The sequence below is a fragment of the Protobothrops mucrosquamatus genome, unplaced genomic scaffold (genome assembly GCF_001527695.2).
Source record: "Protobothrops mucrosquamatus isolate PMUCROS unplaced genomic scaffold, P.Mucros_1.0 scaffold565, whole genome shotgun sequence".
NCBI classification, from domain to species: Eukaryota; Metazoa; Chordata; class Lepidosauria; order Squamata; family Viperidae; genus Protobothrops; species Protobothrops mucrosquamatus.
The window spans coordinates 52,613-79,935 of NW_015386868.1; positions in this window are offsets into that span (position 1 = coordinate 52,613).

The window sequence follows — 27,323 nt, forward strand, 5'->3', positions numbered from 1 at the left end:
GGGTTTTTTAAGGGCAATTTTAAGGGTAATTTTAATGATTGGCCTTCTTAAATATTTCCTTTTAATTCGGTTTTTAATATAGATATTATTGTATTATTGTATTGTGATTTTTATGAGGCTGTTAGCCGCCCTGAGTCCTATGAGGAGAAGGGCGGGGTACAAATTAAATTATTATTATTATTATTATTATTATTATTATAAAGTCAATGGGGAAGCCAGATTCACTTAACAACCGGCTTACTAATTTATCAACTGCAGCGATTCACTTAACAACTGTAGCAAGAAAGGTTGTAAAATGGGGCAAAACTCACTTAACAAATGTCTCACTTAACAACAGAAATTTTGGGCTCAATTGTGGTTGTAAGTCAAGGACTACCTGTACTGATCACTTACTTTTGTATGCATTCATTCAGCATCTATCTATTCCAGTGGTTCTCAACCTTTTTAATGCCGCGACCCCAACCTGTCGTAAGTCGAGGACTAAACCGGTCGTAAGTCGAGGACTAAACCGGTCGTAAATCGAGGACTACCCAACCGGTCATAAGTCGAGGACTTTCCCTGCCCGGGAGCGCCGCGCATGCGTGGTTCCGCCCCCTGCGCCGGCCGAGGTGTAGCTGGCAAGTGGCAGAGACGGAGCAGGCTGACCGCCAGCTGGCCCAGCTCAAGGGAGATAAAGGGGAAAAAATGGCGGACAGCCTTGCTTGGAGACCCCCGTGAAATGGTTGATCGACCCCAAATGGGGTCGCGACCCATAGGTTGAGAACCGCTGATCTATTCTTTAACCTATTTCTTTATGTTTTACTATGCACACTTAATTATTCTGTTGCTCTGCATTCTAGTTATTTTTGTATTCTTCCTGACATAGCCCAACTCTTACTATAATATAGTGGGCAAGGTTATAACCATTTTTGTTTCTTTCCATAAACAATCATTGCCGACAACAGATTCCACATATTATCCATTACTTTTCTTTAAGTATTTACATTTCTTAAAATTTCTCCATCCATTTTTTCACATTTAATAAACATTCTACTAAGGCACACAAATGAATCTATCTAGTTTTTTTTCCCAATTTAGTTATAATTTGAAATTGTCTATTTCATTTTCTGTGCCAAATGCAATTACCTTGATTTTTGATATATTAATTTTCAGGTCCATGCTCCTATGTAACATTTGGCACAAATTACTCTAGTTTTTAGCCAGCAAAATGGCATCATCTTCACTAAAAAATATCTGCTATGTATTTCCTGCTTCCTGCTTAATCAGTTCTCAAAGCTAATTTCACTCCGGCAGATTGCACAAGATCATCACCCCAAAAATAGTAAGTGAGCTGAAGGAAATTTGAGAGGATATTCATATATGCCGTTTTAGGAACTTCCCACCCCCCATCCTCCAAAAAATCTGGCAACTTATGAGAGTTAAACCAAGAGTCAAAGGTTCTCAGAGCAGAAATATCAGTTATGTCAAGAACTCATCTTCAAGGCTTTATTTATTAAATTTACAATCATAGACCAAAAAAATAAGAAATTAGATGCAACACATAAAACAGTGGGTAGGTTGGAAAGTGAATGTAAAAAGTAAAGAAAGGGAAAAAAAATAAAAGAAGGAAAACAATCCCAATGGGTCACAATATCTAAGCAAATCCTGATATAACTAATCATTAAAGCTACATGCCAGGGCTTTCTCCAAAACCGAGCTGAGTGAAATAGATATGGGAGGTAGTATTTCCAAGGGGCAGATGGTCCAATCTGAAGATAAAGATCTAAACATTTTGAAGACCTTTTTGAAGATAAGCTTCATCTATCACTGAAAGGGGAAGAAAATACCTGGCATTGTAAGGATGGCAAGGAATCAGAATTGTTGGAAGACAGAAATAGAAAACAGTGATTCTGTGCCATCACCAGGGAGTGCAAAAGTTATGTTCAAATCATTAAGAAATGAATGTCAAGCTGCAACAAGGAAATGTTAACATATTAACATGTTAATGTTAACATCGTTAGTACCATAGGCCACCTCCAGTCATGTCCATTGAGTCAAGCCTTGAAAAATTGTCTAGGTAGGTAGCAATTGTCAGAGATTTTTTTTCTCACAATTATACACATAAATTATTGTTTCCAATATATATATATATAATCCCTAATTATGCTAAAAATGCGAATCCTGGCTACATCCATATCATAGAAATAAAATAGTCCGAGCACCAGGATAATATTAAAACAAAAACTGTTTAATATAAAAGCTAAAGCTGAGCTTTCATCAGCCAGCACTACCGACATCATCAGAGCATAATGCAAGATTGCTGGGAGTCCTTTTTATACTCTTTGGATCCAAGGGAAAGAAAACAGCAACCCCGGAAAGCACCAGTATGGTAAGAGATGTGTGCCCTTTAAGAACAAACCAAGTAGAGAAAACGGACGGACCGATAACTAGATCAAAGAGCCGGGCGCAGAGCTTATTAATTGCAGACTTCATATCTAGTTGCTCCCTAAACAGGTGAGTGTAGGATGAGGGACATAGTGATCCAGATGGCTGCTTGAGTGGATCCAAAATTGTTCCTGTCATGTGACAATCATAACTTTTCTTTAAAAACTGGATGAATAATGCTACTGCTTTTATGCAATCATTTCTATTATAGAGCGGTTACTTTGTTCTCAAGTCAGTGGTTTTCTAACTTACATGAGTCCAGCAGCATTGTTGTAAACAAGGTTATATTATTTTCCTGTGAAAAAATGGCTGTCTCGATTTTCACTTCATATTAAGGTAAGAAAAATTCCCACAGGGAGGAATTATGTCCAACGGTGATTTGATCTTTGAAGAATATATTTTTCCCAAGCTCTGAAAATATCTCCTATTCCCAAAGCCAATTTTACCATCACAATAAGCCCTAATAGCAGAATAATGTTTAAAGTAACAATTTTTTTAAAAGCAGGCAGCTGTTTGTAATTTAACACTATTAGTCCACAAGGCAATTATTCATTGCCTGTAGGCTTTTCTGAAGAAACAGTTTTTTGTAACTATACAATGGAAGGATCATTTCAAAAGCAGCAAAATAAATCTCTCTTGGAAGAGAAAATCCGAATTTAAGATGAAGCCAAAATGGTTTTGTCTAAAAAATAAAAAAAATAAAAGGACAGAGCATTAAACAATTTCCAATGTCACATCAGATGATAAATCAATCTATATATAATATTTTTATGTGATGACAAGCTCTGAATTATTGAAACTGCATATCCTGTTATTCTGAGTAATATCCAGTGGGTATTTCTCACAATTAACGTGCTTCCTCAAAGTTAGGAGCCCATCAACATCAGTGGCAAATTTATTTTCCTTAGATATTAAATTCATATTTCTTAGATATGGATAGTGGAGAGCTGGGGAAAACTGTTCCAGTGGTGGATGAGGCAAAATCCTTCAAGGAAGGTACAGAAGATTTTGGTGAAAGTGCCTTAAAAATTCTCAGGATTCTGGCTTAAAAACAATTAATGGATAAATTTAAGCTGGCATATTAAATTGATATCTGTATAGATCTGCCCTCCCATTAGCAGTGTTGTTATTCTGATTTTGGGAAGTGAATAGGAAGGAGTTTGGGTAATTTGTCTATTAAGGAATTGTTTACTGAACTGATTGTAATATAAGTTTAAAATTAAGCCATAACTGTCAGGGTGATGCAACATTATTCCCTGACCTGGTTTGACTTAGACCCACTTCTTATCTCCAAGAACCTTACTGGGTAGCACATTCTTTCTAACTAACCAACATCACTGGGTTGTTGTGAGAATAAAAGAGGTGAGTAGATCATATCTGCTGCTTTTGGCTTCTGAGGGGGGAGGGAAACCCTTATGCTACTTTATATTTATCCCTTACATCTGTCAGGATTTTCCTTTTGCATTTTATTCTTCAGGAGTACAAGTCAAGTGAGAAATAGTTGTACATCTCAAAAGGAACCGGTGTTTCTCCGTGACATTGAAATGATGCCACGCTTTGCAAATAAAAGGAGAGAGAAAGAGAGAGACCCCTTTTTTTCTCTGCAAGAAAACCTCTTGCTGCACCTGTCAATGTTCAGAACCATTTGTCCGATTAAAATGCCAGTTCCCTCTCCTCCGGATTGACTAAAGCTGGCATAAAAGCTTAGCCTGAAAGCCAAGTTTCTCCACACATCTATTAAAGAAAAAACATTTAAGTCCTGGATAGGCAGCTAGGGTATCATGAGGCATTAGCATAGGAATGTCAACTTTTAAGGCACTCACAAGCCTTCAGGAGAGCCTCACGTAGGGCTATGACATTATTAATGCTAGTTTCTTCTCACACCCGTGCCCACACACGGCTAGAAATCACCCAACACCGTGAGTGGAGTGTATTTATTTACTTTAATAAACAAGCAGCGGAGTCTGTAGAATGAGGCTATGGAAAATAACGTTAAATTGCAGCTTGGGGTGGACCTGTCAATCAACCTTTTCACTACCGATGCCTGTCTGCTGTTTATTATTCAGGACAAAGACATTAAAAATAAATATCTGTCTCCAGGTGAAAAATTTAAGAAACTAAGACATGACTGTATAAGTGATCTAGAGAAGACCAAGCTGGGGCAGGGGGGAATACACACACTACAGTCTCATTGATGCTAACTGCCTGTGGGAAGGAGTCTTTTAATTCAAATAAAGAGGAGTATTGTTTATATGTTCTGACAGCTAGCGCAGATCCTAGAATTGAATTGCTCTACCTTCTACACCTTGTGAATGGGTAGAAGGGCCAGTGGCAAACAGAGCTTGCTAGCAGGCCAACCTGGGAAAGGGGATTCGGTAGCCAAAGAGTGAATAGTTGTTTTAATAGCAAAATTCTTGTAAAAAGGTTGGAAGAATAGCAGATTTGTCCTTTACCATTAACACGTGTTCTCAATTCAAGGAACTACATTGGTTCTAGACATGGTACTGGGGTATGTGTCCAGAACTTACATTAGCCAATGAAAAATATGAGGCATTGGGAAGAAGCCAATGAAAATGCACTAGGAAGGAGCTGGAACATGCAATTCCTTGTCTCAAAGGAGGGAGGATTCATACTAAAAATTAGATTTATTTTCTCTAGCCCAGGTTTCTCAGTCTCAGCCACTTCAAGATGTGGAGTTCAACACTCAGAATTCCCCAGCTGGCTGAGGAATTCTGGGAATTGAGTTTCACACAGCTTGAAGTGGCTGTGGTTGAAAAACATTGCCCTAGTAGCCGATCTGCAGGCTGATGAGTGGCTAGGTATGTACTTAAACTATGATTTTGGTTTGGTACTTTGAGACTACCAGAAATGACAAGAGTTCTTCAGATGGAGTTTGACACTCTCAATAGCCAAGAGAGTGGGACTTAGGGGAACTGTAAAGCAAGGTATAGCCTAGATGTGAGAAGGCTGCTCTATATTGTTTTCCTGCTGAGTATTTGAACAGAGGGTGACCAATATTCAAAGTAGTCTATGAAATTAGGCTAGTTTTGAGGGCCAAAACTGTTGGGACTGAACCTTCCTTGTCTTTTTCTAATTGATCGTGCATCCCAGGAGGTGGGAGCTGGACTAGTCTTGGATTACAACATCCAGCCTGTAAGCTTGTTTATATGTATAAGCAAAAGATAAGCCATGATATATTTTTTGATTTTTTTTTCTAATCCCACCTTTTATAAATAACTCATGACAGCAAACATATTTAATACTGCTTCCTCCTCCTATTTCCCCCCACAACAACTCTGTCAGGTGGGTTAGACTGAGAGAGAACGACTGGCCCAAAAAGTCAGCTTTCATGCCTAAGGTGGAACTAGAAGTCACCATCTCCCATTTTTTTAACCTGGTGCTTTAACCACTCACAGACAGCCTTCATGCAGCATGCTAAGTTCTGAACCATGGTTTACTAGCTTTGATGGCTTAGTAGATAGTATGGACCTAGCCTTCTTGCACAAGGATTTTTTTAAAAAATGTTCCTACAACAGTGTGGATGGTTTTGCTTGGTGAATCAAAATAACACCACATAAGTCTGAGTTGCTTTGCCACCCCTTTCTACCCTTCTTCTCTCTTTTGCACAACAACAAAGCAAAACAAGGGCCAACTGTCATTTCTCTAACAAAGCCAGCTTCCAACGTTTAAGACATTCACCAGAGAAGATCTAATAGATGTATCTCCTGAAACCACAGCCTCTCTGGAAGCCCAATTAAAGATTACACCTTTCAAAACTCAGATTTCAAAAATTATTATCATGGTTTCCTCCTTGAGCACCACACAGTTGCCTCCTTTCCCTTCTGACTCTGCCTTTGCTGTTTGCAGTACTTGAAAACCAGGAGGACGTTCTTAAGCAGACAAAGAGAGTTGTTCCTTAGCAACCAGAACCAGATGAAAGCTTTTCTCCTCCCTATGCCTTTCCGTCTTAGCATCTTTGGCACAGCAGGCAGCGCATTGGAGAGACCTGGGCTTTAAACTGAGTTGGGCCTTCCAAAAATCCACAATCACAATCACAATAGCTTGAAAAGTCAGGGGTTCTACATTCAAAGTGAAAAGAAAACAATGATATTGGTTGGTAAGTATGGCCGAGTTCCCAAAGGCAGGAATGAAAAAGTTCAGGTCACTACATTCAGATCTCTCTCTCTCTCTCTCTCTCTCTCTCTCTCCCTCCCTCCCTCCCTCCCTCAGATTATTTGTAATTTAGTGTTAGAACAAATGTTGTAATTACGATGTCACCATATCTCTGTTAAAAAGTTTACAGCAGGGGTCTTCAAACTTGGCCCTTTTATGACTTGTGGACGTCAACTCCCAGAATTCCTCAGCCAGTGTGCCTGGCTGAGGAATTCTGGGAGTTGACGTCCACAAGTCATAAAAGGGCCAAATTTGAAGACCCCTGGTTATGACCCCTTTGAAATGCAGGAGAAGTAATTAGGAGATCTAATGTATCTTTGGCTCAGTCTGATCAGCCTTAGCAAACCAGCAGCTTTTTAAATTGGAGCTTCAGTCCCATCATCTGTGAAATGGGTAACTATTAACTAAAGAGCTAGGTTTGTTATGTATCATTATATACCATTTAAATTCACTCACGCTGCAATCCTGTGCATGCCTAACAAGAAATAAGCCCCAGCAATGCAGTGAGATGCTATTTCCAAGTAACATGTGAATTAAATTATTGTCAACATATCCAGGGATGCTGACCTGTTTAACATGGAAAAGTTGAACTATGCTATGTTACACCTGTGAATAATTGATTTGAAAATGTGGTGAGAGAAAGAGTTGTGGAGTCATGACCTTTTTGTATTTTGTTTTGTTTAGAATTTCTTGTGGTTGGTCAAACACAGTTTAAATGTTGTATTTACCAGGCTCTTATTGATTCTTTTTGTATTAATGGGTTTCTATCTCACTGGTTATCTTAGGAGAAGACAATTAGGTTATATGAAGAGATCTCTGGTTAATTGAATGATGTGTATAAACAAATTGCTCCATAGCATTAATGCAGCATTAATGATTTGAGGAAATAGTTGGGCTATATGTACACACACACACACACACACACGTATTATTTTTATTAAATAAATTTTTAAAAGAATAAAAACAATACAAATTTGAAAAAGAAAATAAGGAACAAAAAGTACAAAGAGAGAAATAGAAAAGACAAAAAAAAAGAATTTTAAAAAATTATAAAGAAGGGGTTTCCAGTCTTCTTAATAGCAGTTACTGTAATATTTTACCCATTCTCTCTATGGTTGCAAGTGTTTTTTTTCCTTCTTTCCATATTCCACCCTTTCCAATCATCAAATCCATAAATCACAAGTAATTTTTTTGAGCAAAAAGTCCAGAAGAGGTTTCCAGTAGTTTATATATATAGTCAGTGCTTTTTTTCTACAAAAAAAAAGGTGCCGGAACTCACACACGTCATACAACCCGCCTTGCCTACCCTACAAGGTTCCATCCAAAAAAGGTGCTGGAACTCCGTTCTGGGCGTTCTATGAGAAAAAAAGCCCTGGATATAATTGTTATCCTTTCTCTAATCAAACAAATCAATTTTTTCTATCATTGCTAATTCTGTCATCGTCACCTGCCATTCTTCCTTGTTCCTTATTTATTTATTTATTTATTTATTTGTTTGTTTGTTTGTTTGTTTGTTTATTTATTTATCTTCCCTATAAGGTGACTGACTCTGGACTTTTCTGTATATAATAATATTGCAACAATTATCATATATACAAAAGTTTTCCATTTCTCTAATTGTCTATCCATTAGTCCCAACCAGAAAAATTCTGGTTTCAACTGAAAGTTAATTTTTAAAATTCTTTATATCACAGTATGTATTTGAACCCAACATTTTCTGGCTTTTTTTTTTTTTTTTTGCAACTTCTCCATGTATGATGAAAGGGACCCTTCATGGGTTCTACATTACTAACAGAAATTTTAAATACCTTTATATACATTCTAGGTAATCTTTCTGCAGTTATGTACAAATGGTACATCATTTCATAAAAAATCTTTTTAAATATAACATAATGTAAATTTCAGTCCTTTCAGGCAGATATCTTCCCACTGTTCTATTAGTATATTATATCCAAAAATTTAGACCATTTTTATTATAAACTGTTTTACTTGCTCTTCCATTTCAAATTTCAACAAAGGTTTATACATTTTAACAACTGCACATTCAGCATTTGTATATACTGTCTTTCAAATTTCAAATTCTGTCTTGTGCTGTTCAATTCCAAATGTCCTGTTATCTACCTTAAATCTTTCTCTTAAGTGTGCAAACGAAAGCCAGTGCAAACCAAATTCCTCTCCGGTCAATTGATTTCCTGATTTCAATTTATATTATCCAAGCTCTTGTTGTAACAATTCTTGATAGGTTAACCATCTCTTTTTGCTTACTGTTTCTTTTCTGTGCAATGCTTCTTGTGCTGAGACTCATAAAGGCATTTTGGGGCACAGTCTGGTTTACATCTATTCCATATTCTCAATGTGACATGTCTAATACAGTGATTTTAAAAACTACGTTAACCTTAATTGTACCACAGAAACCCATGCCACCCAAAGCTCAGCTGGGGCTCTTCTAATTCTAAAATGCTCTTATTTCTCAGCAGCACCCACTTCTTCATCCAAACCAAGCAGCAAGTACATTTTCAAACCACAGTCCCAATCTTCCTCATTTCTTTGCAAGAGCAAGGATATGGAAGCTGCTTGAAACAGAGTGAAAAAAAATTACAGTTGCCACAGAAATATGTGGAATTACACTGATGGGAAGTATGAAAAATAATGTTCAGTTGAACAATGATGTGAAAAGAGGCTCTTGAGGAGAAAAATGCATATAAGAGAAGGGGGGAAATGAGAATGAGGGAAAGATACTGTATAATTGTGTGTGTGTGTGTATTATGTATATATTATGTGTGTGTGGGTTATATATGTTATACATATATAAACATTATTTTGACTCAATTATTTGGGCTTACCTCTATATATATCTAGCTAGCTAGCTAGCAATAGAGATAGATAGATAGATAGATAGATATATAGATAGATAGATAGATAGATAGATAGAGATAGAGATAGAGATAGAGATAGAGATAGAGATAGAGATAGAGATAGAGACAGAGATAGAGGGCTAAGTCTAAATAACTGAGTCAAAAGAACGTTTACAATTAAAATAAATAGTAAATTCAATGGCAACAAAAACTTGCTTTAGAAGTGAATGGAAAGAGGTTCTAGCAGATTGAATAGAAATATAAAAATATTGAAACTATTTGGGGGAATGGTGGAAATAATATTTTAGGGGTTTGTATGGGAACGATAGTGTTATGTTAAGGAATTAAATTGAAAATGCTATAAATACTACAAGAATGTTGCAAAAAGGTAAGCTATTAGCATAGCATAGGAGGCAAGTTAAAATATGGATATGGTTGCTTATGGAGGGGCTATGCATCTGTTTAACGTGTGTAAATGAACGCTATATTCATATACATTGAGTTATTTGAAGTGCTATCTGGTCATGCATTAATTTATGTTCATTCTTATTACATTGTGTATCTTTGATCATGAAAACTACATTAACTTTACAGGTAGTCCTCAAATTATGATTCTAATTGAGTCAAGAATTACAGTCCTAAGACATTATGGTCTCCCTGAACCCAAGCCTTTGAAAGATCCCTATTATTTTGAAAAAAGTAAAAAAGACCAGCCTGAATTACTTAAGCCAGTTTTACCATAGCATTCATGAGATTATAAACCACAATTTGAAAGCTCACTTCATGTGCTAGCCTGAAGGATCTAAATCTTGCTTTCTCTTTTAAACTTATTTTTTTCTTTGAAATTAATCATCAAACAATGAACTCCAGTGTCTAACTCACCATCATATTTTGGTGTATAAACATTCATTTAATGGATGCTCTGTTAGCGGACTTTGGATGCAACAGACAAAATTTCCTAAAATGGACAAGGTTATTGCATCTGATGTGACGTGAATATCACTGCATATTGATATAATCACATAAAGGACCCATTACATCAGTGGTACAATGACTTTGTTGTACAAATAGCATATTGGTGCTACTGATGTGTTTTATTTACATATTGACATCATGACTTAAATTAGATGATGATGATGATGATTATCATCATAACAACAACAACAACAACAACAACAACAACAACAACAATAATAATAATAATAATAATAATAATAATAATAATAATAATAATAATAATAATAATAATAATAATAATAATAATAATAATAAAGTTGGAAGGGACTTTGGAGTCATCTAGTCCAACCCCCTGCTCAGGCAGGAAACCCTATACCATTTCGGACAAATGGCTGTCCAGTCTTTTCTTAAAAACTTCCAGTGTTGGAGGCAGGTTGTTCCACTGGTTAATTGCTCTAACTGTTTTTCCTTAGTTCTAGGTTGCTTCTCTCTTTGGTTAGTTTCCACCCGTTGCTTCTTGTCCTGCCTTCGGGCGCTTTGGAGAATAGCTTGACTCCCTCTTCTTTGTGGCAACTCCTGAGATATCGGAACACTGCTATCATGTCATTCCTTGTCCTTCTCTTCATTAAACTAGACATACCCAATTCCAGCAATCATTCCTTATATGTTTTAGCCTCCAGTCCCCTGACCATCTTTGTTGCTCTTCTCTACTCTTTCTAGAGTCTCAACATCTTTTTTACATTGTGATGACCGAAACTGGATGCAGTATTCCAAGTGTGGCTTTACCAAGGCATTGTAAAGTGATATTAACACTTCAAGTGATCTTGATCTTGATAAGTCATTGTAGCTGAGGTGCTTGCAGCCTTAGTAGCTGTTTAGCAAAAGCAGCCTCCCTTCGAATCTCACTAGTCTGTTATATCTAGGTTTACTCAAATCAGAAACTGTAGTAGGATGAACAGGGCTGCATCGTAAATTCTTGGTAAAGAATTTTCTATTGTTGTCAGACTCTTGCCAGCCAGCTTTACCAAGATTTTGACAAAGTTGTCTTTGACAAGATTTATGAAGAAAAGAGAGTAGGTTACAGAAGCCTCAATAACATGTTAGAACAGAGTCTTCTCCAATCTCTTTCTAATATCCTTTTAAGTCCAGCAGACTAACTGCCCAGTTCCCGACTATATAGATGATTGTGCTCCATCAGTTCTTGATTTCTTAACAGGCCATTGGACATACCATTACACTTATCTATGAAAGAAAAGCCATGATTTGTCATTTAATGCCAGCTTGCTGAGTGGAAGGTTAAACCAGGATGAAATGGAAATACCGGAGCCTAATTAGCAAATCAATATTAAGAGAACATTTACCATTTTGAATGAAAAGGGATACCCTGAAGTACTTAGAGCTGAAATGGTAAAACCAGTACTTGAAAAGAGGAATAAATGATGGGGAAGATTATGTTGGTTCCCATGGTTTTTTTTTTTTTAAAAAAAAAACAAAACCTTAAATGATGGTTAATGAACTAGAAGTTTCTCATCTGAGAATTGCCACTTTTATTGTAGAACAAACTTAAAGAATATTGAAGATGAATGGCTTTGAAGAATAGCCTTATAATGATTTTTTTTTTTGACCCGAATGTTGAAAATTCATGGATCTTATTGAACATTCTTTTTATTTTAAATGAAGTCTGTGAACTAGAAAAACATCTTAGGTTAGCTGCGATCTTGAAGACATTACCCCCTACTCTGCCCTTCCAACATCAGATGAAACGAATTCTGTCTCTGACTGGCAGAAAATGACATTTGTATAGGTGGCTGGAGGCCAAAGAACTGGAGAATTTGCAGCCTAGAAGAAAAGATAATGGTTTACAGGCCTGTTTTCTGGCTTTTATCACTAGTTCATGATAATGTTGTCATTGTTCAGAGGAATTAAAGATGAAATAATTAACTATCTAGACTGAATTTATCTTTTGAAAATATACACAGTTTTCCCAGAAGGACTCATAGTGGAACATATAATTATGGGGACAACGGCTGCAGAAAGAATCAGGCAAATGTTTGGGTCTCATCCAAGGCAATACGATGCAGTAGCAATCTCTTTTTTAGTTGGAGGGTGAAGAGGTGCAGCTCAGCTGGGAACTATTTTTTCTGTATAATCCGGCCAGTTCAAATCAAATCAGAATAGAGCTGGAAGGGACCTTGGAGGTCTTCGAGTCCAACTCCCTGCTCAAGCAGGAGACCCTATACTATTTCAGACAAGTGGCTGTCCAGTTTCTTCTTAAAAACCTCCAATAATGAAGCACCCACAACTTCTGAAGGCAACCTGTTCCACTGATTAGAATAGAATAGAATAGAGCTGGAAGGGACCTTGGAGGTCTTCTAGTCCAGCCCCCTGCTCAGGCAAGAGGATCTATACCATCTCAGACAGGTGATTGTCCAGTCTCTTTTTAAAAACTTCCAGCGATGGAGCGCCCACGATTTCTGGGGGTAAGCTGTTCCACTGGTTGACTGTCCTCACTGTGAGGAAGTTTCTCCTTAATTCCAGGTTGCTTCTCTCTTTGATCAGTTTACAACCATTGTTCCTTGTCCTTCCCTCTGGTGCTCTGGTGAACAACCTGACCCCCTCTGCCTTGTGGCAGCCCCTCAGATACTGGAACACTGCTATCATGTCTCCCCTATTTCTTCTTTTCTTTAGACTGGCCAAATCCAAGTTCCGCAGCCGTTCTTTCTACGTTTTGGTCTCCAGGCCTTTGATCATCTTAGTTGATCTTCTCTGGATTTTTTCCAGACTCTCAACATCTTTTTTATGATATGGTGACCAAAATTGGCTGTAGTATTCAAGGTGCGGTCTTACTAGGGCTTTATAAAGCGGTACTAGTACTTTGCGTGATCTTGATTCTATGCCTCTGTTTATACAACCCAGGATTGTATTAGTTTTTTTGGTTGCTGCTGCACACTGCTGGCTCATAGTTAAGTGATCGTCCACCAGGACTCCAAGGTCCCTCTCACAGTTGCTGCCTCCAAGCCAGATCTCGCCCAATCTGTATTTGTTCCTTTGTTTTTTTCTGCCTAAGTGTAAGACTTTGCTTTTCTCCACGTTGAAACTCATTTTGTTAGATAGGGCCCATTGTTCGAGTTTGTCAAGATCTTTTTGGATCCTCAGTTTGTCTTCTGGGGTGTTGGCTATTCCTGACAGTTTGGTGTCATCTGCGAATTTGATGAGTTCCCTTCAATTCCCCCGTCTAAATCGTTTATGAAGATATTGAAGAGTACTGGGCCTAAACGGAACCTTGTGGTATCCCACTGCTTACTTCTCTCCATGTGGATGTAGTGCCATTGAGGACTACTCATTGAGTACGGTTTGTCAGCCAGCTACAGAACCATCTGGTGGTGATGTTGTCTATTCCACCTTTTTCTGTTTACCAAGGAGTAGGTTGTGGTCAACTTTGTCAAATGCCTTACTGAACTCTAGGTATACTATGTCCACAGCATTTTGCTGATCTATTAGTTTAGTCACTTTATCGAAGAATGAGATCAGATTGGTCTGGCATGAGCTGTTTTTAACAAACCCTTGCTGGCTGCTAGTTATGACTTGTTTGCTTCTAGTTGTTTGCAGATCTGTTTTTTGATTATCTTTTCTAGGATCTTCCCAGGTATTGATGTTAAACTGATTGGTCTGTAGTTTCCTGGGTCCGTTTCCCCCCCCCTTTCTTGAATATGGGGACCACATCAGCCCTTTTCCAATCCTCGGGTGTATTGTATTGTATTGTATTGTATTGTATTGTATTGTATTGTACTGTACTGTACTGTACTGTACTGTACTGTATTATACTATACTGTGCTGTGCTGTGCTGTACTGTATTGTATTGTATTATACTGTATTATATTATTATTTTATTTTACCTTTATTACTATAAAGACAGAAAACATACTTAATATTCCTCCTCCTGTTTTCCCCACAACAACCCTGTGAGGTGGGTTGGGCTGAGAGAGAGGGACTGGCCCAAAGTCACCCAGCTCAGGGGTCTCCAACCTTGGCGCCTTTAAGACTTGTGGACTTCAACTCCCAGAATTCCTCAGTCAGCTTTGTTGAAGTCCACAAGTCTTAAAGTTGCCAAGGTTGAGGACCCCTGACCCAGCTGGCTTTTATACTTAAGGCAGGACTAGAACTCACAGTCTCCTGCTTTCTAGCTTGATGCCTCAATCACTAGGTCAAATTGACCCTCTCATTTTGGAGTCAAGTGTCTACCCTTGGTTTTTGCTGAGGAGCTAAGACTTCTGAGATGTGAAGGAAAAAAGTCAAATCAGCTGCGTGCCTGCTGAAGAAACGAAAGGCCCCTGAAGCCAGACTTTGTCTGTAAAGGAAGGAGAGCAGCTGCAATCCAGGGTTTCTATGCCAGCAGGAATAGAACAGAAGAAAAGCTGAAGTATTGAGTAATTCATCTCACAGTTGTCTCAGTATTTGTTTATTGAGTTTACTTTCAGAACCCTTGTCAAACAAAAGTCCTTCAAAGATGGTTATATAACATCTGAGAATATAAATCTATTTAGCTATGATAAAGTAACAACAATGAGAAAATTCTACAGAAGAGCAGCAAAAAACTGAAACACATAAAAAGCCTGCCAAGTGTTTGGCCCTGAAAAGGATCAAAACAGCTCAGTCAAGGAAAGCTTCTTTGGGGAGAGTATTTTAAATTCAAAGAGCAGTCCTGTCACTGGTCACTACTCTATCATGCCTTAAATCAGGGTTTCCCAACCTCAAGAACTTTAAAATTTGTGAACTTCAGAATCCAGAATTCCCCAGCCAACATGCTGGCTGGAGAACTCTGGGTGTTGATGTCCACACATCTTAAAATGACTAAGGTTGGGAAACACTGATCTACAGTATCTATCTCTCACTCATCTTTGAGTCAGTCTTGATTCCTGGTGATTTTCTGAACTTGCCATTTTCTTGGCAACATTTTTGGAAGTGGTTTTCTATTGTTTTATTCTTAGGGTTGAGAGAGAAAGAGTGACTTGCCCAGAAACACCCAGTTGTCTAAACTAGGACTACAACTCATGATCTCCCAATTTCCAGCCTGGTGCCTTAATTACTATAACAATCTGGGTCTTGAGGTAATGATGTGTATCTCCCAAACTATAATTGCATGTGGCAGATGATGATACTCACACAATCCTGCTGCACCACCTTCTATACACATCACAATGCCAGGCTCTTCACACCCCTGGGGCATGTTTGCATTTTCAAAATTGTCTTGTAAACAAATTTGCCTGCCTGAGTAACTGATTCCTCTGTACACGAATCCTGTACAGTCTCTGATTCTCAGCTTCATGTGTGAACTAATGCCACTGGGGAAGCCTTGTACATTGGAACAACCTTAATGTATTTTTTTCAATATGCTAATTCCATCACAGTTCACGCACATTGTAATTTGGCAATTTGAGATAAACAGATCAGATTGATGGGAAGTCACTGTCTAGGAATAGTAGGTGAGGCTTTGTGTGTTGGAACTTTAAAGAAGCTTCTCCCATTGTCCTACAGGTGGTGTGATTCTTTGTTTTGGCCAAGAATTTCTGTTTTAGAGATATGACTCTTTGTGGTGATTGACCATCCTTTTGTTCTGATGGTTCTACAGCCATAGGACACGTTACTTGACATGAGTACAGAGAGATCCGTATGCAAATTAATTTTAAAAAGTGAGTTTAATTTCAGAATCAGGAACTTTATGTGTATTAATTTCTTCTGGTTCCAATTCTGTTATTAATGGGTAGGCAACAGAATTGGAACTGGAAGAAACTATTGCTGAAGACAGCAATAGCTAGTCACTTCATAAACCCATTCTTATATTACAAGCTGACTAAATTCATATTACAAGGGAGGTAATTTTTATATATCTGAAATATTTATTTCCGATTTAGAAAATTAGAAAATCACTATGATGAGTATTTTATTCTCTATTGTTATGCAGTACTGTTTGTCCGGTATAGAAGATTTTTCTTGAAGAAATTTGTTTTTTAAAAAATGTAGGACTGCCAGCATGATGCAACACTGCTGAGAATAAGAGGAGTGCATATTTCATATTGTGCAAATGGGGCTTATTGACAGGTCAATAAATGTCACACATTTGGGAACACTCTTATTTTCTTTCCAATTTAAAATAACAACATACATTTATTTAGAAAGAAAAATGAAAAATGAGAGCTTGAATTTCTCTAGAATAGTACTACACTGATCATTGTAAATAAATGTGATAACTTGAATTCAATTTCAATCCAAGGTGAGCAATTGGTTCAACACAAGGACACGTGCCAAATGTATTTTTCCCCCCTAAAAATGCCTGATACACCAATTTGTAAATATATTATTTTGGAGCTACAAATATAATTTTTCTGGCCCTCCCCAAAAATGGAAATTGATGTTTCACAATTTTATTAGGAGCTTGATATGTGAGTTAAAAAGAACTTGAAGACATTCATCTATCCATCAATTCCTATCCTTCAGTTTAAAAAAAACACCCACAATATTTTAGATGAGTTTTCGCTTCTTATAATGGTAAGCAACTTCTCCATATTCATTTGCATTACCATCCTAGTCTACTCTTCCCTGGTTTGAAAGAGCATTTGGAGCTAGGTCAGTGCTTATCAAAAAGAGGCATAGCTAGTAAATCATTGGCAGCTCCTAGCCACTTTGCTGGGGCAACACAGGCATTGGATTACACCCAGAGTTCAACTTTGATCTTCTAGGGCAGGGGTAGGCAACCTCGGCTCTTTTGGAGTTGAAGTCCATGAGTCATAAAAGAGCCGAGGTTGCCTACCCCTGTTCTAGGGGAAAATATGTCTGCTCTGGGATAGGAAAGGCTCCCTCAAGTTGACTGCATGATCCCTGTACCACCAAACCATCAGACTTTGCCGGGATTCAAGTTCAATCTGTTGCTCCTCATCCAAACAGCAATCCACTTAAGGCAAGAACTAATCAGGGAGCTCACATACTTAATAAGGATGGAAAAGTAGGTTCAGGAGCCTCATAAAGATGTCAAATGGCATGAAGGAGAACAAGCACTGCAGCAAAACACAGTATAATGACCATGGACCAGAAGTTCACTAATACTTTCTCAAATCTGTTTTCTCTTCCTCCATATCAATTTGCCTCTTCCCCTAGCTTTATCGTCATCCAGTTCCCTTCCCTTCCTTTGGCCTCTATTCTTTTCTCTTATGCATCTCCCTCCTCTAGTAGAAAAGAAGGGAAGGGAACGTATATGTATGTACATATATGTTTCTGCACATGATAGTGACTTGCACGTCAGAGAAGAAAAAGATGGTCTATGCAAACAGATAAATTAATTGTATAATTTTGGTATCTTATTTTGCAGCCAATTAATTTTTATTTTCAATGATTAATATATTTACGTTTTTGTCCTTGGCTTGGCCTGTTTTGGAGTATGGCTTACACTACAGTATGTCAGGTATACACAATATATGTATTTGTGTGTTTGTGTTCCCATTTATTGAGGGGGAACAAGGAAATTATTCCAAGAGTGATTTCAAGGTTGAACTTGCCACTGGATTTTTGTCTGGGTTCGTAATTTTTTTTGCTGTCTTTGCTCTTTCACGTCAGGAGGGCCATCTTGAATTCAAGGTTATCGTCCTTCCGATTATATAGGGCAGGGGTAGGCAACCTCGGCTCTTTTATGACTCATGGACTTCAACTCCCAGAATTCCAGTCAGTTATGCTGACTCAGGAATTCTAGGAGTTGAAGTCCATGACTCATAAAAGAACCGAGGTTTCCTACCCCTGATATAGGGTTTAATTGCAATTTGCTTTAAATGCTAGTTTGAAAAGCATGAGTGAGGTATGTTTATATTGAAATGAAAACTGAGTTCCTATTCATGATGTACATATCACACTAATTTGTGGTTCCTGTTCATTGCATAAATATTTATTATAGCCAATACCATCATCACTGCATTACTGAAATGGCTTCAGAGCTTGCATGTTATGACAGCCCCTCAGGGATATTAATACAGCACTAAGGCAGAGTGAGTAAGTCTATAGTATCAAATGTACTGGGTAGCCAATGCAGAGGGATCAGATGCAGAGGCTCTAGGAGGCCTGTTTTCTTTATCACCTGGCAATCATATATTCCAGCCATGACTATAGAAAGAAACAGGCAGTGAGCTGAGAACCAAGAACAATGAAAAAGGCAGAACATCCATATGCCCTTCTTCATAAGGGTCTGGACAAGGTCCTCTGTTTCGGGAAATCTCTGGCCCACCCTCCTAACTAGACCACCAGAGTTTGGGGTCATATTCCTCAAGTAAGACTCTTCCCTCGGGCCTCATCATTTGCATTCCCCCACTTTAGAAGCTGGTGCTTCCAGTTTATCAAATGTGAGGATGTCCATAATCCTAGCTTTATTTTAACTTCCTTGACTTCTCCCTGTCTGAAAAAGAGATGGGGAAGTAGGCACTGGTAGCTAATGCTGCTCGTTCATCTTCACACTTTCCTTACAGCTGAAGCCCGAAAGAGGTGCACTTTCAGGTGCTCCAGAAGTGCACAGGCTTGGAGCAGCCAAAGCTGGCTGTGAGGGATTGTTGGAAGTCAGCACCCACCCACCCTCCTAGAGAAGGAAATATTTTGGAGGATATTAAAAAAGGCAGAATATTATATTTCCCCAAAGGAATAATGGAGGAAAATCAGAGGAGAGGCAGAAACTGAGCAGGCCAGCTTTTAGAAACGCAGATTTGGGGCCACCTATTCATAAACAAAATGCCTTCAGCCAGAGCCCCAGAGAAGGTTTGAGCTGATGGAATTGGAAAAACAAAGACTCAAGGACAGGAACATGACCTTTAGGACATAATAGGATTAACCCATCACCATTAGAATACCAAAAGGGCACACTCAAGCTCAGGTCAAAGTACATTGCACAGGAACAGGAACAACCTCAAATACAAAGCCCAAGAAGGTTTAAAAACCCACCACTCCCAACTCCATCTTGTCAGCCACCCCAGAAACATGCTATGTCACTGAAGTTTTTGGAAACTAAATAAACAAAAACCTTCTTTCCCAAGCAGCCTCCACTTTATTTCCAGCATCTTAGCCTCCATTTTATTTACTCCTGGCTTGGACTGGACCTGATGATTTTTCTTTCTACAGGAACCAGAACTTGGAGAGGCTCCAAGGTCTTCTGTTGCCATTTTCATGAACCCAAGTGGAAAGACCCTACCACGAACACCCTACTGTTCCCTCCATCTTTCTCCTTATCACCTCCATATGCTGAGGTCCTATGCTAGTTCTGCAGAGAAAGACTTTCTGACATAGACATGGAAATTGATATGGACTCGTGATTCCTCAGGGTCCCACTTCATGTAGGAAATTTACTTAGATACCAGTAATTCTCTGCTGCCAAAATTTTTCTTGGTTGTCAAGGATGGCAGTGGACTGATCAGCACTAGCCATTTTTTTTCTCACCTCCATATGTTTGTTCACATGTCACAGAAGGCCTCAATAGAGTTTACATGCAGATAGTCCTCAACTTATGGCACGTTGCTTACCAACCTTTTAAAGTTACAACAGACTCCCAAAAGCTACTGTCAACCCTTTTTAGAAGTTATGGTTGCTGCAATGACCCCCACAATCATTTGCCCCTACAACTGACCACAGAGACTCTGTAGCCACCTCCCACCTATTTCTCCCCCCCCATCCTGCCCCACTGGGTCCCTGCAGGCCTTGGGGCTGTTTCCCACCCCATCTTGTCCCATCCCCTCCTCACACACCCATCACGTACTTACCCTTTGAAGATCTCCAGAGCTCCAGACCTCACCTTGGAGAAGGAGGGCAGGCCGCTGTCCCTCAGCATTCCTGGGCTGCATGGCTATGTCCCAGAATTGGCCTCCATTTTCAGAGCGACTGCAATAGCTTGCAGCCATGTGGCCCAGGGATGAAATGGTTGACTCTGCTTCCCTAAAAAAGTCAGCACAGCCCTGCAGAAAGCTCCAGAATGTTCTACAGCGCTGCACAGACTGCAGAATGGACTGCTTGATCCCAAGGCCATGTGGCTGCACCCTGGAAGCAACCGCCATTTTCAAAGCAGGACTGCCTATAATGGTATGAGCATTTTGTTGCTTTGCTTTCCATTCCCCATTCTTTTTCTATTTGTGTTTTCTTGGTTAAACTATAAACCTGCAGGCAGAGATTGCTATGCTTACATACTGTATGTTGCAAATCTGTAAAATGCCTGGGGAACGTTAGGCACAATGGTAGCATTGAAGGCAATGGGAAAGCCATTTCTGCTATTTGCTGTGTGTTAGAGAAAGGCCTGATCTTTACCTCAAGGAAGCTTTTTAAGATTGCCCAGGAACTTCTGTTCATTTTCTGCTAGAAAATCGGCAAAAGAACTGACTCTTTACGTGACTTGCAACACAGAAAAATGATAACTATATCTGCACTCTATTAAAAAGTCTTTTTTGGGATTCAGGGATTCTCTAGCAGCTCTTTTGACTTCATGGAAGCAGAACCAAGTGGAAGCTGAGAATTTCAAGAGAAAGGACATAAACACCAACCACCAAACAGAAGATATTTTATGTAGTTTAACCTTTGAATCTGATCAGTCTGCCTGAACTACATAAACTATATAAAGATTTTAACATTTTAAAAAGTAGCTTAAGTGGATGAAAACCAATATCTAAAGAACACATGCATTAAATACAAAGTATGCATCCTAAAAAGAATTTTGACATTGGACAACTGCAATCAGATTATGCAAACAACTTAGATTTTCTGCAGGAACTGTTAAAATTTACTACCACACTGAAGAAGAAAGACATTTCATACCTGGGAAACTATATATATGATGTTTGCAAAACCATTGGGGGAAAAATACTAACTTCACTGGATGCTGCCTTTTAGAAAATTATTTTCGCTTTCACGTAAAGGCAGTCGTTCATTTGCTAAGCAGTTGTACAGCCAGATATTGTGGATAAACTGCCTCTGCCAATCAGCTCTTTTAATTACAGCGGGGGATGTTTCCCGTTTAACAGATTGTGAGTGTAGTTCTCACAGTCCTATAAAAAAAAGGATAAAGAAATGAAGAACAAGTACATCTTACATGGATAGTGTTCCCTTCTAGCACATCTTAGAACTGCAAAATTGTTTTTTGATGCCTATTTTGAAGCACAATGATTTTTACCACATGCTTTGTATTCATACTTAATAGCCTACTACAGTAGTCTTAATTTTCTTCATGATATACTCACTACAGGGATTTGTATCAAGATACGAAATGGATTCAGTTTTGTGGCCTTGGGCTAACGAACTAGATCCGATATGATACCCATGGCAGTTTGGCTTAAAATAATAAAGCACCTGGTGATGTGAAAATGCTGCCAATTAGATAAGGAAATTCTAGGTTAGACTGACAAACTGACTGACATGATATAAACAACATGCTATAGGTTTCCGAATGCTCAGAAAACTGAGATCAAATCACAGACAACAAGACCAGTTATTCCAATCTGGTAGCATTTAGCGTACAAAACCCCAAAAAGTTGGCCTGAGAATTCCCAACACATCTAGAATGTGCAAATTTGAGGAACTTCATCTATCTGATGAAGGACTTCATCTATCTGATGAAGTGGGCGTTGAACCATGAAGTTTATGAAATAAGATCTTGATTAGTCCTTAAAATAACTCAAGAGACTTTGTTGAAAAAGCATTTGTATTGGCAACATAGGGAGAATGAATTTGATATTATTAGCATAATAATTATACTGGCTTTAATCTCGGATAGGGTAAAATACCCTCTCTCCTAAGAGCACCAGGTGGGCTGGTCTTGGTCCTGGGAGCATGCTGTGTGAATCTGGAACTGGTAGAAAACAGAGACAGGCCGAGGTTAGCAGGAGTCGGGATGAAGAAAGAGCAAGTAGGCAGCTAATCTCACAGATGAAGCCTTTCTCCAATGAGTCTGCAAAAAGCAGTTTCAGAACACAGAGAAACTGTCATAAGATTGGCTGCCAAAATACTTCATGACTTTTTTTGGGAGTGATGCTTATAAATTGCCTCTCTGCTGGGGTGACTGAGTCTAATTTTATCATGATATTGACACAGACACCTACTCTGCTGCCTGGTATCTGAGTCTGCCCCAGTGCTATTGAACCACTTGGTGCTGAAGAAAACAAACAAGCAAAAGTTCCCATTTTTCAACCCATGTCGTAAAAGCTGTTTTAAAATATGCTGTAAATATTGTGGATAAAACAAATAGTTGGAGACTCTAAGGTTGAAAGTGGGGAATATGCCATAATTGTTGCATTGTATTGTCCATACAAAATGTACGGGGTACTCTGCCACAGTCTGCCAGTGCAGTCCCTGATGGCAAATAGGAAGATTAATGCCTGCAGTTCTAACCACTGTTCATATCTTTACAGTTACACATTATTTATAGGAATCAATTAGCTCTCTGTCTCTGCCGTTTTATTATGGGACTCTGTTCAGATCTCTGGCTGCCCTTTTAAAATGATGATGGATGATGGTCTTTCAAAATGAGTAAAAACCTGGACAATCCCCAGGGAACAAGCAGAGGGCAAGAGACTTAAACGATGATAAAGCACAATCTTGGTGAGACAGTAAGGACCTGTCTATGGAATGAGTGTGACGTTTGTTACGCTTGCAGCTTTTTTCTCCCTTTGCTGAGAAGTTTTAGGTGAGCTTTCATTTCTTTTTGTTTAAAGAAAATGGGATAAAAACTTGTTCCACAACTTTTGACTTGGAAGAGTTACGCATATGCAGCAGATTTGCGTTTCAGTAGGACTAGGAAACCTTTATCTGAAATATTAGAAACGGTTTCATTTTACTTGTCTGCAGCAGAGGTCCAGAAGGGTTTGGGAGGACAGGGAAGGGAAGCTTAAGCCAGGACATGAAATACCTTTTAAATGAATTAAAACTCTAACTAAAATTAATGTATTAGCTACACTGACTCCTCATCTATTCGATAATACCCCCTGTCCTCTGTCTAAAAACTATAATTTAGAATCAACTTTTGAAGGCTCTCTGAGGACTTTTAGCAATTTTAGGTACTGCAGTTTGTGCACCTTGGATAATGCTTGTGTTTTGAGGCTACATGGAGGTTGTGCTGCAACTAAGTAGACCAAGGATTACGGAAAGTTCATTTTTTGGCAGTCAGGATGCCAGTTGCACAACTGACAAATGAACTCCAAAACTATTACTGATTTTTGCTCTGAAGTTGGCTGGATGTGCACTAAATGTGCCGAGACCTTTGTCCTAGGAAATTAACTTGTATTCTGAAGGCCAGCCAGCTTGGAGCTTGCAATTCTTTAAATTATCAGTTGCTGAAGTCACAAACAAGACTTCATTAACAAAATAAAATCTCTGGATACTCAGAGAAAAAGATCTCTTGCCTTTAGGCTTAACTGCCCTGCCTGGGTGTCCTATCACCAGAAAACATAGGTACCTGTTACTAGAGGGCAGTAATGGATGATGTTGCTTTCTATTAATCCCCCATTTATTGTCAAAATTACCTCAGGGCCAGTGTATCTATTCTGCTTCCAAAATGCATGTTTCCATCTTAAATCACATTGAGTATTCTTGTCCATTTGGGCTAGAGTGCTTCAATTTTTAGTAGGATAATCTCACCCCGTTCATTGTCAGCTATATGGAGAAAGGATTGCTCCTTCAATTGAATCAATACTCACGCTAATTCTAATAGTTTCTATACCCCCTTTTACCAGCACTACTGAAACAGCACAGTCCTTAAAATCTTTGCTTAGCAGAGAGACGGTTGCCAGTATGGAGGCCAGCAAAAAACATTGGGGGCCATCATCATCATTGTCGTCATCATCATCATCAATATCATCATCATCTTGAGTGACAATTTTGATCCACTGGCTTTTTTTTAAGTCCAAGAGTCTATCAGTTTACCATTTTTGCAGTCACTTGAAATAAAATGGCATCATCCCAGCACCTAGAGCAGGGGTAGGCAACCTTGGCTCTTTTAAGACTCGTGGACTTTAACTCCCAGAATTCCTGAGCCAGCATGAGTCATAAAAGAGCCAAGGTTGCCTACCCTGACCTAGAGAATATCCAGTTCTAGAACAACCAATTAGAATGGTACTGTGTATGCCGGTAATTCAAAGTAGTCATTTAATTGGGTTTTATACTTCTCTATAGCCTCCATTTCTTTCTAACCTCTAAATTTTAAATTCCAAACTAAATTCTCACAGTAAATGTATTTGCTGTTCCTTGGTCCATGAGTTCCCCAGGGCTGGCAGTCTGTTATATTTCCAGATGTAGCTGCAGACCCTTCTCACCTTCTTAAGCAATAGGGCTAGTAGTCCCACCACCACCACTAGATACTGTACCTCCAAAGACCTGGGAAACAACCAGCTACAAACAAACAACACAAGCGCCTTTGAAAGCAGGCAGGAGCCTCCTGCAGAAAGCTACATTTCCCTGATTTCATCCCTTCAACAGCTTTTGTGTGAAACACTTTGCTTCTTCCATTTGCTGTAATTGGATGACAAACATTGCTGCTCCCCAAGCAGCATATGTCTGCAGTTCTTGACAAGTTATTGTGCCCTAAATTGTATCCAGTATCAGAGAATGGCGATTGATTTTATCAACATCAGTTTCTGACTCAACAGGGTGGGCTTGTTATTGGGCCAGATGTACCCCTGGATACCAGAAGTATCATCAAACTCTCCTTTATCCTGATGTGACTGAATGACAACAGAGCACAATAATGCCTGTAATGCTTTCCTCTCCTCTCCAGTTGCCAGCCTCTATCAATATTGGATCTATTAATCTCCCATCTAATGCCTGAAGTACGTCGGTGTTCACATATCCAGGTGAATGTGTGTGTGACAGCGTGTGTGAATCTCAGAACCGAATCTCAAGCAGCAGCCTTGAATTTTCAGGAGTTGAGTGAAAGGCAGTTAACCCAGGAATAATTACAAAGGCTATTGTACGGCTCATAAATGCTTGGTTATGTATGTTTATTTGTGTATTAAAACAAGAATTTCGATGCTACTCCTGCAACTTATGCCTGTGTCCTTTCCACATAACACCCTGCTTGCCTCTTCCATTCTCCTTCAATGTGTACATTGCTGTCACTATTGCAACAGGCAGGCTGTCCCCTGGAGTGCATTTAGGTGATGTGATTTAATGTCTGTCATGCTCAGTCCTCTCTCTCTCTCTCTCTCTCTCTCTCTCTCTGTGTGTGTGTGTGTGTGTGTGTGTGTATGTGCGTGTGTGTCTCTCTGCTTGCAGTCAGATTTGGTTTGTAAAAGTCTGATGGGTATGTCTAAACAGCTTTATTGGAGGATCACTGTCAAATACCAAAGCTTTGGGGAGGAAAGGAACATTAAAAAATAGAAACCAATGAATGTGGCTGTGGTTTGGTTGTGCATTATCCACTATAGAACAAACTCTTGGGCAGACCTGTTTATAGATTATGTATATTCTGGAGATGGTAGAATCACCCCGGTGGTGTAGGAAGAGAGCTGGGTTAATCTGTGATAACCTCAAATCAGGAGTTTGATATTAGGGGGTAAGAAGACCTTCTTATCTGAGTTCCGTCCATCCCCTTGGCTCTAGTTTTTAATACAACTTTTTTTAACTTTAATTGTTTTTTTATCCACCTTTTTACCGTTTGTAAGTCACCCAGAGAGATAGGTGGCATTTAAATAAAATAAATTAATAACTATTCAAGGTAACACATATTATTAAAAGGCAGAAGCTTCCGTGAGTTATAGTTTACTGTTCAGATGCATAAAGTGCCTAGATAGATGTAGGATTTTAAATGGAGATAAGAGGGAGAGAAAGAAAGAGGAAGTTTTCAGGCTATCTCAGAAGGTCTCAACAAACACAATGGGCTTTTAACACATCGCAATTGCTAATTGATAATGTACCTCACCACATCTGCCTCATATGTAACTTGCATTTGCATAATTGTCATTTCCCCCATCCCTCCACCTCATCCTGTTTTAAGTCTTACATCAGTTTAGCCATTCCGTAATGAAGTAAGCTGAGGCTCAGAAAGGCTTTTTTTAAATTATTATTCTAATAACTTAGTTCTGGTGCCACTGTTGTGAGTAGGGTTCCCCCCCTTCTCTTTAAGAGTCTCCGCCTCTGAGCTGCCACTACTTACTTACTATTGGTGGGATTTAAATTCCACGATTCATTAAAAGAATTGTTGCGGATGTATTCTGTCTCCACTGTTGTTCAATATCTACTCTGAGTCAATCTTCAACGAGACACTGGAGAACATCGATGCTGGCATCAAAGTAAACAGTGTTTGGATCAACAGCTTAAGATATGCTGACGATACAGTTCTACTTGCCATTAAGCATGAAGACCTTCAGCTCCTCATCAACAGAGTCACAGAAATATCTGAAAAATACGGCTTGAAGCTTAACACCTCAAAAACCAAGATCATGGTCGTCAGCAAACCACCCGTTAATTTACCACCAATAAATTCAGAAGGAATACCACTAGAAAAAGTTGAAAGGATCACGCACCTCGGTTCTAATTTACATGAAAGCTAGGACACGATCGTTGAAGTAAAGACAAGGATAGAAAAAGCCTGAATAGCATTCTTCAAAATGAAAAAAGTCTTCTGCAGTCACGACATAAGCCTAAGACTGAAAATCAGGCTTGTCAGATGCTATATTTTTTTTCTATCCTGCTCTATGGAGTAGAGAGTTGGTCTCTGACAGAAGGCCACCTGAAGAGACTAGAAGCATTTGAAATGTGGATTTACAGGCGGCTGTTACATATAAGCTGGGTTGACAAGATCTGGAATGAGGAGGTGATAAGCCACCTGGGAAAGCCAAGGGAAATCATCAAAACAATTAAAAAATGAAAATTAGAATATTTCGGACATATGATGCAACACCCAGAAAAATACAGCAT